Here is a 15695-nt window from a genome sequence, read left to right on the forward strand (position 1 = left end):
GGTACTGTGTTTTTTACTTTGAATTCCAGTTGTTCATTGCTGGTATATAGACAAGTAGTTGGTTTCTTATTTTTAACCTTGTAACCTTCAACCGTACTGTAACCACTTATTACTTCCAGGAGATTTTTCTTTTTTTTTTTTTTGGTTGATTCTTTAGGACTTTCTGCATAGACGATCATGTCATCTGTGAAAAAAAGACACTTTAATGTCTTCCTTCACTAACTGTATACCTTTTCTTTTCTCGTACTATTGCATCAGCTAGGAATTTGAGCACAAGGCTGAATAGGAGTGGTAATAGGGGACATATTTGTCTTGCTCCTAATGTTAGAGGGAGAGCATCTAGTTTCTCATCCTAAGTGTGATGTTAGCTGTAGCTTTTTTTGTAGATGTTCTTTATCAAGTGGAAGAACTTCCGCTCTATACCTGTTTTTCTAGGAGGTCTTTTTTTCGTGAATGGGCGTTAGATTTTGTCTATTGATATGATCATGTGACTTTTTTCTTTAGCCTATCGATGTGATGGATTAATTATTTTTCAAATGTTGAACCACACTTGCGTACCAGGAATAAATCTCACTTGATCGTGGTGTAGAATTCTTTTTATACATTGTTGGACTTGATTTGCTAACAATTTTTGAGGATTTTCCCATCTATATATGTGGGAGATATTGGTCTGTAATTTTCCTTTTTCGTAATACTCTTGTCTGGTTTTGGTAATGAGGGTACTGCTGGCCTCATCGAATGAGTTAGGAAGTGTTCTGTCTGCTTCAATTTTCTAGAAGATATTGTAGCGATAACTGGCATTGCTGCTTCTTTGAATGTTTGGTAGAATCCACCAGTCAATGCATCTGAGCCTGGTGCTTCCTCTTTTGGAAGGTTATTAATTATTAATTCAATTTTTTTTAATAGATAAAGGCCTGTTCAGATTACCTACTTCTCCTTGAATGATTTTTGGTAGATTGTGTCTTTCAAGGAATTAGTCCACTTCATCAAAGTTCTCAAATTTGTGGACATGGAGTTGTTCATAACATTTTTTATTATTCTTTTAATGGCCATGGGGTCAGTAGTGATAGTCCCTCTTTCATTTCTGATATGAGTAATTTGTAATCTTTCTTTGTTTTGGTTAACCTAGACAGAGATTTATCAATTTTATTGATCTTTTCAATGAACCAGGTTTTGGTGTCATTGATTTTTCCCTGTCAATTTTCTGTTTTCAATTTTATTGATTTCCGCTCTAATTCTCATTATTTCTTTTCTTCTGCTTACAATAGATTCAATTTGTTCTTCTTTCTCTAGTTTCCTAAGGTGGAAGCTTAGATTATTGGCTGTAGATCTCTCTTCTTTTCTCATATATGCATTCCATACTATAAATTTCCATCCAAGCATTGCTTTGACTGCATCCTAAAATTTTGCTAAGTTGTAGTTTCATTCTTATTTAGTTCATAATACTTTTTAATTTCTCTAGAGACTTCTTCCTTGACTCATGTGTTATTTTGGAGTGAAGCTTTTTGTTTAACCTCAGGATAGTTTGGGATTTCCAGCTTTCTGCTACTGATTTCTAGTTTAATCCCATTGTGGTCTGAGAACATGCTTTGTACGAATTCTATTCCTTTAAATTTGTTAGAGTGTGTCTTATGGGCCAGAATGTGGTCTATCTTAGTGATGCTCCATGGGAGTTTCAGGAAAATGTGTTTTCTAATGTTCTCAGACGCAGTATGCTATAAACATCAATTTGATCCACTTGATTGATGGTGCTGTTCTGTTCACCTATACCTTTACTGATTTTTTTGCAGGCTGGCTGGATGTATCGTTTATTGATAGAGGGTTGTTGCGGTCTCCAGCTGTAATAGTGGATTTGTCTATTTCTCCTTGCCATTCTATCAGCTTTTGGCTCCATATTTTGATACTCTATTGTTAAACACATATACATTAAGGATTATTGTGTCTTCTTGGACTATGGACCCCTCTGTCATTATGTAATGCTCCTGTTTATCCTCAGTAATGTTCCTTGCTTTGAAGTCTCCTTTGTCTGAAATTAATATTACTACTCCAGCTTTCTTCTGATTAGAACTAGCAAGAATTTTTTCAGGTTGTTGCTAATACTTTTCTTCTGTACTTAATGTGGCATTATTTTGTTGTTAAATTTAGGAAATTAAAAAAATTAATTCACCAAGTTCAGCCATACTAGGCTGAAATTTTCATATCAGACCTACCCTCCCACAGGTAACAATTATATATATTCACCCACACAGAGGCACGCGCTTACCTGAAGGCACAATGAGTGAACATAAGTAGTCAGAAATTAGAGGAGAGTGACATTTTTTTAAAAAAGAGACTCTCCTTTTAATCATTCTTCAGTCCATTTGTCCATTCGTTGATTGTATAAACCAATTTTTCCTTTTGTAATGCCTCATTTTATTTTTGCTTTCTGAGAGTGACATTTTTAAGAAGAGTGAGTTTACCATTTTTGATGGATTTTAGTCTGAGAGCAGGTTCCAGTCTTTATCTCCAGGGTGACTAAAATCTCAAACGGAAAATACGTAGTTTTAATTGCTTGAAAAACTAGAATACAATGTTGGGGGGAAACCATAGCAGATAGAAAGTGAGGCGGGTAAATGCTGCTATAGAAATAGCCAGAGAGGAGGAAGCCAAGTTCTTCACATAATATTTGCAAAATTCTTGGCTGACCTCTGAACTCCAAATACGAGGGCAGACTCCAAGCTGGCTAGCTAAGGCTTAAAGAAACGGAATTGAGTGACATCACCAAGATGCCAGAGTGGGTGACCCCAGCCTCCATCCTCCTGCAAAGAACAACAATTAGACAGCTATCCACAAATAAAAATAACTTTGGGAGAGCTCAGGGGTACACTTAAGAAGCTTCAGCAACACAGTGGAACAAAATACCTGAGAATAGCCACACAGAAAAGATAGGAAAAACAGTATCATTTTGCCATCCCCCATGCCAGCATTGCTCAGTGCCAAGACGGAACTCCCTGGCTCAAGAGACTTGCCCTCACCAGGAAAAGGAAAGCAGGGTATGTGGCCAGCTTCCCCCGCCTTTCAGGGCACTGCATGAAGGACTCACATTTGGTTTCATCCCACACAGAGACCAGCAAAGCTCAGACGTCTAGAGATGGCTAGGAACAAGGAAGAAGGGCAGGGGCTATAAGGATCAGCGACGTAGTGGGAGCACCCATGGTTCTCAGGGGCCTGCTCTGCAGAGGACCCCAATAGCCTTTGCCTCTGAGGACCTCAACATCCCTGGAGGATACGGTGAGCAGGCCCCTGCAGCTTTCATCACTGAGGACCCTATTGCAGACTCCTCTGCAGAGGATCCCAGCAATTCTGTCGCTGAGGAAACCAATGGCCAGCAGAGCTACTGCAGACCCCCAGCAGATTTTGCCACTAAGGGCCCCACAGGTTTTCAGGTTCACAGGCACTAGCTGTCTGAGTTCGACCCCACCTGCTCCCCACCACACATCAGAGCCACCCCAGCCAATGCCATCACAGACGTCCCAGCCTGGGATCTCTGCCAACCCCAGCCTCTGCGGATACAAGTGTGCATGGCACCAGCTTAGGCCCCCACGGCCAACCCCCATCACTGCGTGCATGCCCATAGCTAGCCCCAGCAGCTGCATGAGTGCACGCCAAAAGCCCAGGCCTCTGCAGCTGCTCGGGTGCCCGGAGCCAGCCCTGACTCCTGTCACTGGCTTGCATCGCCATGCATGTGCCAGTGGCTAGCCTCTGCAGACACACGAGTGCATGCCAACAGCCCAGTCCCCTGAAGCTACACATGCACCTGGATCTGGCCCCAACTGCTGTCATTAGCCTTCACTGCCACACATGCCTACAGCTAGCCCCTGCATCTGTGCACCTGCATGCCACTGGCCCTGACTTCCATCATTGGCTTTCATGGCTGGGCACACACCAGTGGCTAGCTGCATAAATGCAAGCTGAAAGCCCATGGCCCCGCTGCTACTTGTGTGCCCAGACCTGACCCTGACTCCTGTCACTGACCTGCACTGCCTCACATGCCTGCAGCTAGCCCCTGCATGCCACCAGCCCAACTCCTGTCACTCGTCTCCACTGCTGTGCATGTGCCCACAGCTTGCCCATGCAGCCTCACGAGTATATACCAACAACCAAAGCCCCACAGATGCTTGTGGGCCCAAATCCGGCCCCAATTCCTGTCACTGGCCTGCACCACCATGCACACCCACAACCAGCTACTACAGCCGTCCACACGCAGGCTGCTGGTCCTGACTCCTGTCACCAGCTACCATTGCCATGCATGTGCCAGCAGTTACCGCTGCAGATGCATGATGGCATGCCGACAGCCCAGGCCCCGACGTGCGCTTGTGCACTGGGATTAGGCCCTGATCCCGTCATTCACCTGCATCGCCATTTGTACCCACTGCTAGCCTCTGCAGCAGTGTACCTGCATGCCCCTTCCCCCAACCCCTGTCACCGGCCCCCACTGCTGTATGTGTGCCCTCGCCTAGGACCTGCAGCCAAAAAAGTGCATGCTGACAGTCCAGGCCTCTGCAGCTCCTCCTGTGCCCACAGTTGGCCACAGCCCTGGTCACTGGACACCAGCCCTCGCTGCTGAAACTGGAGGTGCTGCTAAGGACCTCAACAGCCCCTGCAGCCACCACAAGCCCCCTGCAGCACCTGCCACCAAGAATCACGCAGGTGTTGAATTGAACACGAGCTGCCTGAGCTAACAAGACACCATGACCCCTGGATGAGAACTGCCATATGGCCTTGTACCTGGTGTGCCACACCATACGACCTTGGATTACAACATACTCCAGCATGACCCCACCCAGAGATGGAGATATTTCCTTACAGAAGTCAGTCCATAAAGTCTGGAAGAGGTGAACGTGTCCTCAAATGCACAGACACCTAGGCGAGGCTACAGGGATCATGAAGAATCAGGGCAACATGATACCATCAAAGGAAAACAATAAACTTCTAGTAACTGACCCCAAAGAAATGGAGACCTGTGAACTGCCTGAAAAAAAATTCAAAATAATTGTTCTAAAGAAGCCCAGAGAGCTACAAGAGAAGAGAGAGAACAATTTAACCAAACCAGGAAACCAATACAAGAACAAAATGAGACGTTCAAGAAAGAGATAGAAAACATAAAGAAGCAACAAACAGAAATCTTGGAGCTGAAAAATACAATGAATGAACTAAGAAATGCAATAAAGAGTTTCAACAGCAGACACCATCAAGCGAAAGAAAAAACTAGTAAGCACAAAGGCAAGTCATTTACAATTATCCAGTGAGAAGAACAAAAAGAAAAATGAGCAGAAATGAAGAAAGCTGTGGGGCTTATGTGACACCATCAAACAAAACAATATTCGCATGATCGGAATCCAAAAAAGGGAAGAGAGGGAGAAGGGAGCAGGAAGCCTTTTTAAAGAAATAATGGCTGAAAACTTCCAAAATCTGGGGAAAGAAATGGACATCCACGCACGTGAAGCTCAAAGGTCCCCAACCATGTTCAACGCAAGGAAGACTTCACCAAGACATGTTATAATAACACTGTCAAAAATCAAAGACAAAGAGAGAAACCTGAAAGCAGCAAGAGAAAAGAAGCTCATCATAAACAAGGGAATCTCCATCAGACTATCAGCAGATTTCTTAGCAGAAACCTTGCAGGCCTGGACAGAGTGGGATTATATATTAAAAGTGTTAAAAGAAAAAAGCTGCCAACCAAGAATACTTTACCCAGCAAAGCTAACCTTCAGAACTGAAGGAGAGAGAGAGAGACAAAAGTTCCCAGACAAACAAAAGCTGAAAGAGTTCATCAACGCTACCTACCTTACAAGAAATGATAAACGGAGTTGTCCAAGCTGAAAGAAAGGATGCTAACTAGTAAGATGAAAACATATGAAAATATAGAGTAAGACTCAGAATACACTAATATTGTAATGGTGCTGTGTAAATCACATAACTCTAGCATAAAGGTTAAAATACAAAAGAATTAAAAATACCTCAGCGACATAATTTGTTAATGGATACGCAATACAAAAAGATGTAAATTGTGATAACAAAAACATTATATTTGGGGGGGGTGGTAAAAGTGTTGAGCTTTTATATGTAAAGTTAAGTTGTTATCAGTTTAACATAGACTGTTATAACTATAAGATATTTTATGTGAGCTCCGTGGTCACCACAAAGAAAAAGTCTACAGTAGAGTCACAAAAGAGAAAGAGAGAGGGATAAAAGCATACCACTATAGAAAATCATCAAATCAAAATCACAAAAGAAGAGAACAAGTGAATAGGAGAGGAAGAAAGGATCTATAAAACATCCAGGAAACAATGAACAAAATAGCAATAGTAAGTCCCTATCTATCAATAATTACTTTAAAAGTAAATGGATTGAGTTTTCCAATCAAAAGACATAGAGTGGCTGATTGAATGGAAAAACAAGACCCAGCTACATGCTGCCTGCAAGAGACTCACTTCACCTTTAAGAACACACGTATCTGAAAGCGAAGGGATGGAAAAAGATATTCCACGCAAATGGAAACCTAAAGAGACCAGGGGTGCCTACAGTTATATCAGACAAAATACACTTTACATCAAAAACCGTATAACACATATGGTTATTATAAAATGATAAAGCGATCAATTCATAAGAGGAAATAACAGTAGCGAATATATATGCCCCAGCATCCAAGCTTCTAAATATACAAAGCAAATGTTAGCTGAAGGGAGAAATAGAAAGCAATACAATAATAGAAGGGGACCACATTATCCCACTTTCCACAGTGGATAGATCATCCAGAAAATCAATGGGGAATCACTGGACCTCAACTACTCTTTAGACCAAATGGACATGACAGACACATACGGAACATTCCATTTAACAGCAGCAGAATACACATTCTTCTCAAGCATTCACAGAACACTTTCCAGGATAGATTATATGTTAGGCCACAAAAGAAGTCTTTTATTGTTGTCACCGTCAAGTCAATTCCAACCCCTAGCAGTCCTGTGTACAACAGAGTGGAAGCCTGACCAGTATTTTTGTGCCATCCTCTCACCTCCCGGCACTATATCAGACAATGTTCTGTTGCTAATTAACAGAGCTTTCCAAGCCAAGTTTTTCAAAAGTGGGTGGCCAGGTCCTTCTTCCTAGTTTGTCTTAGTCTGGAAGCTCTACTGAAAACTGTCCACCATGGGTGACCCTGCTAGTATTTGAAATTCTGGTGGCATAGCTTTCAGCATCACAGCAACACACAGCTGCCACAGTATGACAACCAACAGACGGGTGCTATGGTTCTCTGACTGGGAAACAAACCTGAGCCAGGGCAGTGAGAGCATTCACTCTGAACCACTAGACCACCAGGGCTGGCCAAAAAGTCTTAGAAAACTTAAAAGGATTGAAAGCATACCAAGTATCATTTCTGACCATAATGGTACAAAACTGGAAGTCAAAAACAAGAGGAAAACAGGAAATTTCACAAATAGGTGAAAATTAAACAACATACTCCTGAACAACCAATGGGTCAAAGAAGAAATCAAAAGGGAAATCAAAAAATATCTTGAAAAAGAAAAAAATGGAAACACAGCGTACCAACACTTACAGCATGCAGTAAAAGCAGTTCTAAGAGGGAAGTTTATAGCAATAGATGCCTACATTAAGGGAAAATGAAAGACCTCAAATAAACTACCTGACTTTACCCCTCAAGGAACGTGGAAACAAAGAACAAACTAAGCCCAAAGTCAGTCAACAACATGAAAGAAATAACAAAGATCAGAGCAGAAATAAATGAAATAAAGACTAGGAAAACAATGGAAGAGATCAATGAAATTATGAGGTATTTGTTTGAAAGGTAAACAACGTTGACAAACCTTTGGGTAGACTCAAAAAACAAAAAAAGATAGAAGACTCAAATAAATAAAATCAGAAATAAAAAATGATACATTAAAACCGATACCACAAAAATATAAACGGTCATAAGAGACTACTGTGAACAACTTTATGCCAACACATGGGATGACCTAGAACAAATGGACAAGTTCCTAGAAACACACAAACTATCAACACCAAAATGAAGGAATAGAAAATTTGAGCAGACCAATAACCAGTAACGAGATTGAATCGGCAATCAACAATCGCCCAACAAAGAAGGACCCAGGACCAGATGGCTTCACTGGTGAATTCTAGTAAACATTTAAGGAAGAATTAATACCAATCCTTATAAAACTCTTCCAAAAACTTGAAGAGGAGGAGGGAAAATTTCCAAACTCATTTTACAAGGCTAGCATTACCCTGATAACAAAGCCAGACAAGGACACTACAAGAAAAGAAAATTATAAGACAATATCCCTGATGAGCCTAGATGCAAAAATATTCAATAAAATACTAGGAAACTAAATTCAACAGCACATTAAAAGCAATACATAACATGGTCAAGTTGACCTTACCCCTGGGATACAACGGTGCTTCCACATATGCAAATCAATAAATGTGATACACCACATTATCAGTATGAAGGGTAAAAATCACACGATCCTCTCAATAGATGCAGAAAAAGCATTTGACGCAATTCAACATCCTTTCATGATAAAAACTTTCAAGAAATTAGGTACAGAAGGAATGCATCTCAACAAAATAAAAGCATATATGACAGCTAACATCACACTCAATGGGGAAAAGCTGAAAGCTTTTCCTGTAAGATTAGGAATAAGACAAGGGTGCCCACTCTCACCACTTCTGTTCAACATAGTACTAGAAGTCCTAGCCAGAGCAGTTAGGCAAGAAAAAGAAATAAAAGCCATCCAAACCATAAAGGAAGAAGTAAAACTGTCTCTGTTTGCAGGTGACACAACCTTATATCTAGAAATCCCTGAAGATTCTCCCAAACAACTGTTGAGACTAATAAATGAATTCAGCAAAGTTGCGGGCTACAAAATCAATATACGAAACATCAGTTGAATTTCTATATACTACCAATGAGCTATACAAAAAGCCCTTAAGGAAACAATCCCATTTACAGGAGCATCAAAAAGAATAAAATACTTAGGAATAAATGTAACCAGGAGGTTAAAGATCTGTACACTGAGAACTATAAAACATCCATGAGACAAACTGAAGAAGACACAAATAAATGGAAACATATTCCGTGCTCATGGATTGGAAGAATTAATGTTGCCACAGTGTCCATTCTACCCAAAGCAACCTACAGATCCAATGCAACCCCTTTCAAAATTCCAATGGCACATTTCACAGACATAGAAAAGAATAATCCTACAATTTGTGTGGAACCACAGAAGCCCCCAAGTAGCTAAGGCAATCTTGAGCAAGAATAACAAAGCCTGAGGCATCGAAACCATGTGGCACTGGCATAAAAACAGACACACAGACCAATGGGGCAGAATAAAGAGCCCCAAAGCAAATGCACGCATATAGGGTCAACGAATGTTTGACAGGGGAACCAAAAATGCCCAATGGGGAAAGGATAGTCTCTTCAACAAATGGTGCTGAGAAAACTGGACATCCACAGACAAAAGAATGAAATTGGACCCTTACCTTACCCCATACACAAAAATCAACTCAAAATGGATTAAAGTCTTAGATGTAAGACCCGAAACCCTAAAATTCCTGGAAGAAAACATAGGGGGTAAGCTCCTTGACATTGGTCTTGGCAATGATTTTTTGGATTTGGCACCAAAAGCACAGGCAACCAAAGCAAGAATAAGCAGGTTGGACTACATCGAACTAAAACGTTTCTGCACAGCAAAGGAAACAATCAAACCAAAAAATAAAAATAAAAATGAAAAGGCAACTTACAGAATGGAAGAAAATATTTTCAAACCATATCTGATAAGGCATTAATATCCAAAATATATAAGGAACTCATATAACTCCATCGCCAAAAAAACAAATAAGCCAACTAAAAATGGGCAAAGGACCTGAATATACATTTTTCCAAAGAGGACATACAAATAGCCGACGGGTACATTAAAAGGTGCTCAACATCACTAATCTTCAGAGAAATGCAAATCAAAACCACAATGAGATATCACTTCACACCTGTTAGGATGGCTATTATCAAAAACTCAAGCAATAACAAGTGTTGGCAAGGATGTGGAGAAAAGTGAACCCTTGTGGACGATTGGTGGGATTGTAAATTGGTTCAGCCACTATGAAAATCAGTATGGAGTTTCCTCAAAAAGTGAAAAATATAACTACTATATGATCCAGCAATCCCACTTCTGGGTATAAATTCAAAGGAAATAAAATCACTATCTCGAAGAGATATCTGCACCCTGATGTCCACTGCAGCCTTATTCACAATAGCCAAGGTGTGGAAACAACCTAAGTGTCCATTGACAGGTGAATGGATAAAAAAATGTGAGACACACACACACACACTGGAATATTATTCAGTCTTAAAAAAGAAAGAAATCCTGCCATTTGTGACAGCATAGATGAAGCTGGAGGACATTACGCTAAGTGAAATAAGTCAGACACAGAAAGACAAATATCCTATGATTTCACTTACATGTGGAATCTAAACAAAAAGTTGAATAGTCATTACCAGAGGCTGGGTGGTAGGTGGGAAAGGGAAAGGGAATATATTGATCAAAGGGTGCATCCTTTCAGTTATAAGATGAATAAGTTCTGGTGATCTAATGTACAGTATGGAGATTATAGGTAATAATAATGTATTGTATACGTGAAACTTGCTAAGAGAGTAGAACTCAGGCGTTTTCAGCAGACACACGCAAAAAAAGGTAACTATGGGAGGTGACATATGTTAATTGGTTTGATTGTGGTAATCTTTTCACAATGTATACATATGTCTAAAGTTTACGTTGTACACATTAAATATACATAATTTGTATTTTTCAAAAATAAATAAATAAAAATGAAACAAAAAAGAAGGGCCAAAAAGCCTGAACTGCTATTCGAGCAGTGACTACACCACATGGGAGATGGAATTTTCAGTTTGACTTCAGCCAAGTTAACCGCCTACCAAAAAAAACCAGATAACTCATAAATATATAGTTAAATAAGTATTCTGAAAATAAAACTATGTCATAATTTAAAATTACATTTAAAAATATAAGTAACAGATATTAGGAATATGACAGAGGAAACAGAGGGTACTATGAGAACAATAGGTGGGGCAGCAATCCAAGATTCAGGTGGGGAGCCATGGAAGTTTTCCTAGAGGAAATGACATCCTAGCTTAGACGTGAAAGGGGAATAAGAGGAAGAAAAGCAAAGGGGGGCCCCCCAGGAAGGAGTTAGCAAGACTCCCCACACACAAGGGATAGTCTGCCTTCAGTATTTCTCTTTTGTACTCTGCCTCTTGGTGGGGCAGGATTTGTAAGGATCTGGATCAGAATAGCCCACCTTCAGGTACGACCTAGACTGTCCGGCTTATTTATCTCACTGGGGTAAACTTCCCCTGTTCCGTAGGCCACATCTGTCCCCATGGGTCAGGGTTTGGCTGTGGGAAGGCTTGGCAGGGAGAGGTCTGATCTCAGTCTGGCTGAGACAATGAGAGAGAGAGCGGGAGAGCAAGAGAGCGAGAGATGAGAGAGAGAGAGAGAGAAAGAGAAAAGATGCTATGCTACTGGGCTTTGAAGATGGAGGAAGGGGTAGGCAGCCTTTAGAAGCTGCAAAAGGCAAGAAACAGATTCTCGCCTAGAGCCTCCAAAGGGGACGCAGCCCTGTGGACTCATTTAGACTTCTGACCTCTAGAACTCTCAAATAATAAATTTGTGTTGTTTCAAGACATTAAGATTGCGATAATTTGTTATCACAATAGGAACCTATTCTTATTGCACAACAGCTGCTGTAGGAAACTATCACAGAATCCCAATTTCTTTCTTGACCATGAGGCCTAACTCAGCCTTCAGTGAACGTTGTGAAGTTATCAAGCGTGTGAAAACCCAGACACTCATCTGGAGAGAAACTGATCTTAGAAAGGGGGGCAGGATTCAGCTGCTTCTCCTCTAAAGGCCTTGAGAGTAGTATAGCAGTTCTGCCTGCCCCACCTGTCTGGAGGACACCTGGTGGCTACTGACCTCAGTGATAGTAGTGTTTGTTGGAATAACAGTTGCTTCCGTGTTGCTCCCTCCCTCCCTCCCTCCCACTCCCCTCCCACTCCCCTCCCACTCCCTGTCTCTAATAATTCTCTCTAGCCCCATTGTACAGGAGGTGTTTAATAAACAACTTTGCGCTGTACAGTGTCAATGAAGTAGAGTGGGAAAAGCAGCTACCATTTAACTGAGCATAAGTGAGGCAGAAGAACAGGGGCGTTTAGAGTAGGGGGCTTTGAAGTCACACAGACTTGGGCTCGAATCTCCGCTGCCACCTTCATAGCTGAGGGGCCCAGCCAAGCTCCTGTGTCCTCCTCCACGCAGTGAAGTGACTCACTGGGCACACTCTGGGCTCAGGCTGCCTGGTTCGCATCAGCTTTATTACTAACTCCCAGTGTGACCATGGGAAGTTCTGACCCTCTCTGTGCCTCAGTTCCCTCATTTGAAAAATAAGCTTAGTAATACTTCCAAGTGGCCTTCGTCCGTGTTCCTCGAGTCCCCTGCTCTTGCTGTTAACTTTCTAGGTGAATGGCATAGATGTCGTTCAGGGTTACACTGACAGAATCAAGGATGTGAACCCACAGGCTAGCGGAATTGTCGAGTACAGATGAGCTCCTTCACACACACAAGGAGACGGCTCTCTCAGGTATCCTGTTTCTTCTTTGGCCACTCATCCCCCAGTCCATCCCAGTCTGCAGCTTCTTCCTTTGTGTCTCTCCTTTGCATTCTCATGATACCCCTAAAAGACTGCTAATTCTCCACGTTAAGCCCTTTCATGTAGTTTGTCCGTTTGTCTGTCTGCCTGCTACACTAGACTGTGAGATACCTGAGGGAAAGAATCAAGTTAAGTTGGCTTTTACCCGTCCAGCATGCAGAACACTTCCTGAGTCTTGGCATAGAAGAAAACGAAAAATAAATCCAATGAAAATTTTAGAAACTTAGGAAATTATTGGAAAATGAATTTAGCAATAATATAACAAACCCCATTCCTTTCTGCTGTATTAAATACTTCAAACATGTCTTTGAATTTACTCCCCACTACACTCGGAATATGGCATATTATTCTCCTTTTCTCATATGAGATTACTGGGACCGAGAGAACTCCAGGACCACTTCCATGGTCGCAGGGCAGGTATGTAACAGAATGAGCATGGATACAGGCAATGTCCAGGTGTCGACGGACGACGTAAAAAGATCTCTTAGGAGAAAGGGCTACAGATACAGTTCGCCAATATTTTATGCCAGTACAGCTATTTTAGGATCGGGGGTTGGGGGTGGGGGTGGGGTTGGGGGGGCGTCTCTTGGCCTCACTTTCAACAAGTGGCCAGTCTTGGTAGTGCAGACAAAAGGGTGGCCCGGTAAATTCTTAGAACCTGAGCAGCCCCCCCCCCCCGCCCCCACCCAATCTGCACTGCAGGGTGAAGATTTAGCCAGATTTGCGTTTATGGCCGAGGATGCCATACACTGAGGCAGTGTGAGGAAGAGAACTGCCGCCCAACCGCACAGTGGAGAGCGGCCCAGGGATCCCTGCTCCCCTTGCTCCCTGCCCCCCGACTCCCATCCCCACCCTCAGCCTCACCCTCACCGCCCCCTCCAGCGCAGCCACTTGGGTCACAGCGCCAGGTGCGCAGGGCCGCCCCCTTGTCCATGCCGGGGTCAGAAGCCTGGCGGCGGCAGAGAGCACTACTGAAAGAAAACCAGCAGGCCAAGGAAGACGACTCCAAAGAGCCACAGCTATAGGCACCGCCCTGTCCCCCAAGGAGATGGACCTGGGCGCGCAGCGGGAGCGCTGGGAGACGTTCAGGAAGCCGCGGAGCCTCAGCTGCGAGGGGAGCGCTACGTTCCTGCTGGACACCCTCGAGCACCCAGGCCCCGTGCGCTACACCGGGGGCTGCCACTGCGGCGCGGTTCAATTTGAGCCGGGGCCCCTGCACACCTGTGAGTTCCGGATCGCAGCTGCAGGCTGTGCAGGAAGCAGCAGCACCGACACTTCCTCGTCCTGGCCTCGCGCTTCACGCTCCTCCTGGGCGCCGAGAGCATCGTCACGGATCCACCCCGCACGCACCCGCCCGGCGCTGCACAGCTTCTGCGGCAGGGGTGGGGTGCAGAGTTTCCACGCAGCTGCTTCTGACCCCGGGGTTTACGCCGTCGCTCCGCACTGCCTGGGCCAGGGAACATTTTCCCTGGAGGTAAAGCCCACGAACACGTGGAGGCCCCCTTACGCGCGTACCAGTCCACGCTCAGCTGTAAGCAATTTAGCAAATTTACCCTTTAGGTGTTCTGTGTTTATGGTTCGAGAAGCATCTGTGCCAGGTAAGCAGATCTTGGTTGTGACTCGCTGCATCTGCCTTTCGGGTGGTGGTTTGCCCTGCAACCTCAGTTCTCCAACCAATGAGTTCAAAAACAAAGAAACCAACCCACGTTGATTCAGTTTTTCCGGCGTCTTCTTGTTACAAGACGGGGGTGACGATCTCTAACGTCTTTACACGAGAGCGCTGAAACTACAAGTTCTCACTTGTGGGCACTTTTTGCGATATGCTACAATCAGTATAAGGCTATGATTTAGGAATATCATGGTAAGTTCCAGAGAAACAGAAAAGATGAAAGTTGTCTCAGGGAGCCAGAGCAGAAGTGTACCGGTAGGGTGTGTGTGTGAGACAGAGAATTTGGAATGAAATGACTTCTGATTTCATTAAAGGCTAGTGTTACTATTTAACTTTTAAGATCATGTCTGTATGTTATTTTGAGAAAATTAAAGAATAAGTGATGAATTTTCTGTAGAAGTTCTATGTAGAAAAATACATAGAAATAATAAGCTTAATTTCACGAAGATGAAATAAATGCTCAAAGATACATACAGTTCCTAAAACAGTTATTGCCTCCCACTTGTTGATGTTACTTGTGACTATTTTGTAAATTAATACACGTTTTCCTCTTGATCCCAGCAGGTTTGCACATTAATTGACTTGAGTAATAATGTAAACATTGCGCTTTGCTGAATCTGGGGTAAACAGTGCAAGGGAGGGGACTAAATTCCCATTTCCCAGATGAAGAAACTCAGGCTCAAAAGATTCGGTGACTTGCCGAAGGTCATACACCAAGTAGGTGGTGGAGCTGGGGCAGTCACTCAAGTCCGTCTGATATCAGCATCCATGTTATTTACAGTATATTTCTCTCCCTTCCCTAGAATGCACATTTTTGAATAGCCACACGTTTGTCAGAAAATAGTGTTCTTCTTCCACTAGGTTTTGGAACCAAAATTCCTGTTGAATGCACCAGAAAAGTTGAACACAATCATCCCATTCTTTTAAGAAATTACAAATTCCTAAAAGAATAAAAAAGTGATTTTAGAAGCTAGAAGAAAAGATAGAAATCTTCCAAATTTATTTAATGAAGAAAGTTCAAACCCTGATTCCAACACCTAGAAGAGACAGCATCACACACACACACACACACACACACGCACACAAATACAAATATGGATCTACTTCACTTATTAGCATGGATTAAGTTTTTTATCAATAAAGTTTGAATGGATAAAATTCAACAGTATATAAAAAATCTACCACATCCCGGCAGTCTCCTAGCCATGAGAGCATGGTGTAATATCAGGAAATATTT

The 15695-nt window shown here is 42.6% G+C and overlaps 1 pseudogene; it reads left to right on the plus strand.

Annotated features, from left to right (window-relative positions):
• LOC123282381 (uncharacterized) overlaps nt 1-14895 on the plus strand; it is a 51446-nt pseudogene extending 36551 nt beyond the window's left edge.
• The last annotated feature ends 800 nt before the right edge of the window (nt 14896-15695 follow it).

This window comes from Equus asinus, chromosome X (assembly GCF_041296235.1).
Source record: "Equus asinus isolate D_3611 breed Donkey chromosome X, EquAss-T2T_v2, whole genome shotgun sequence".
Lineage (NCBI taxonomy): Eukaryota > Metazoa > Chordata > Mammalia > Perissodactyla > Equidae > Equus > Equus asinus.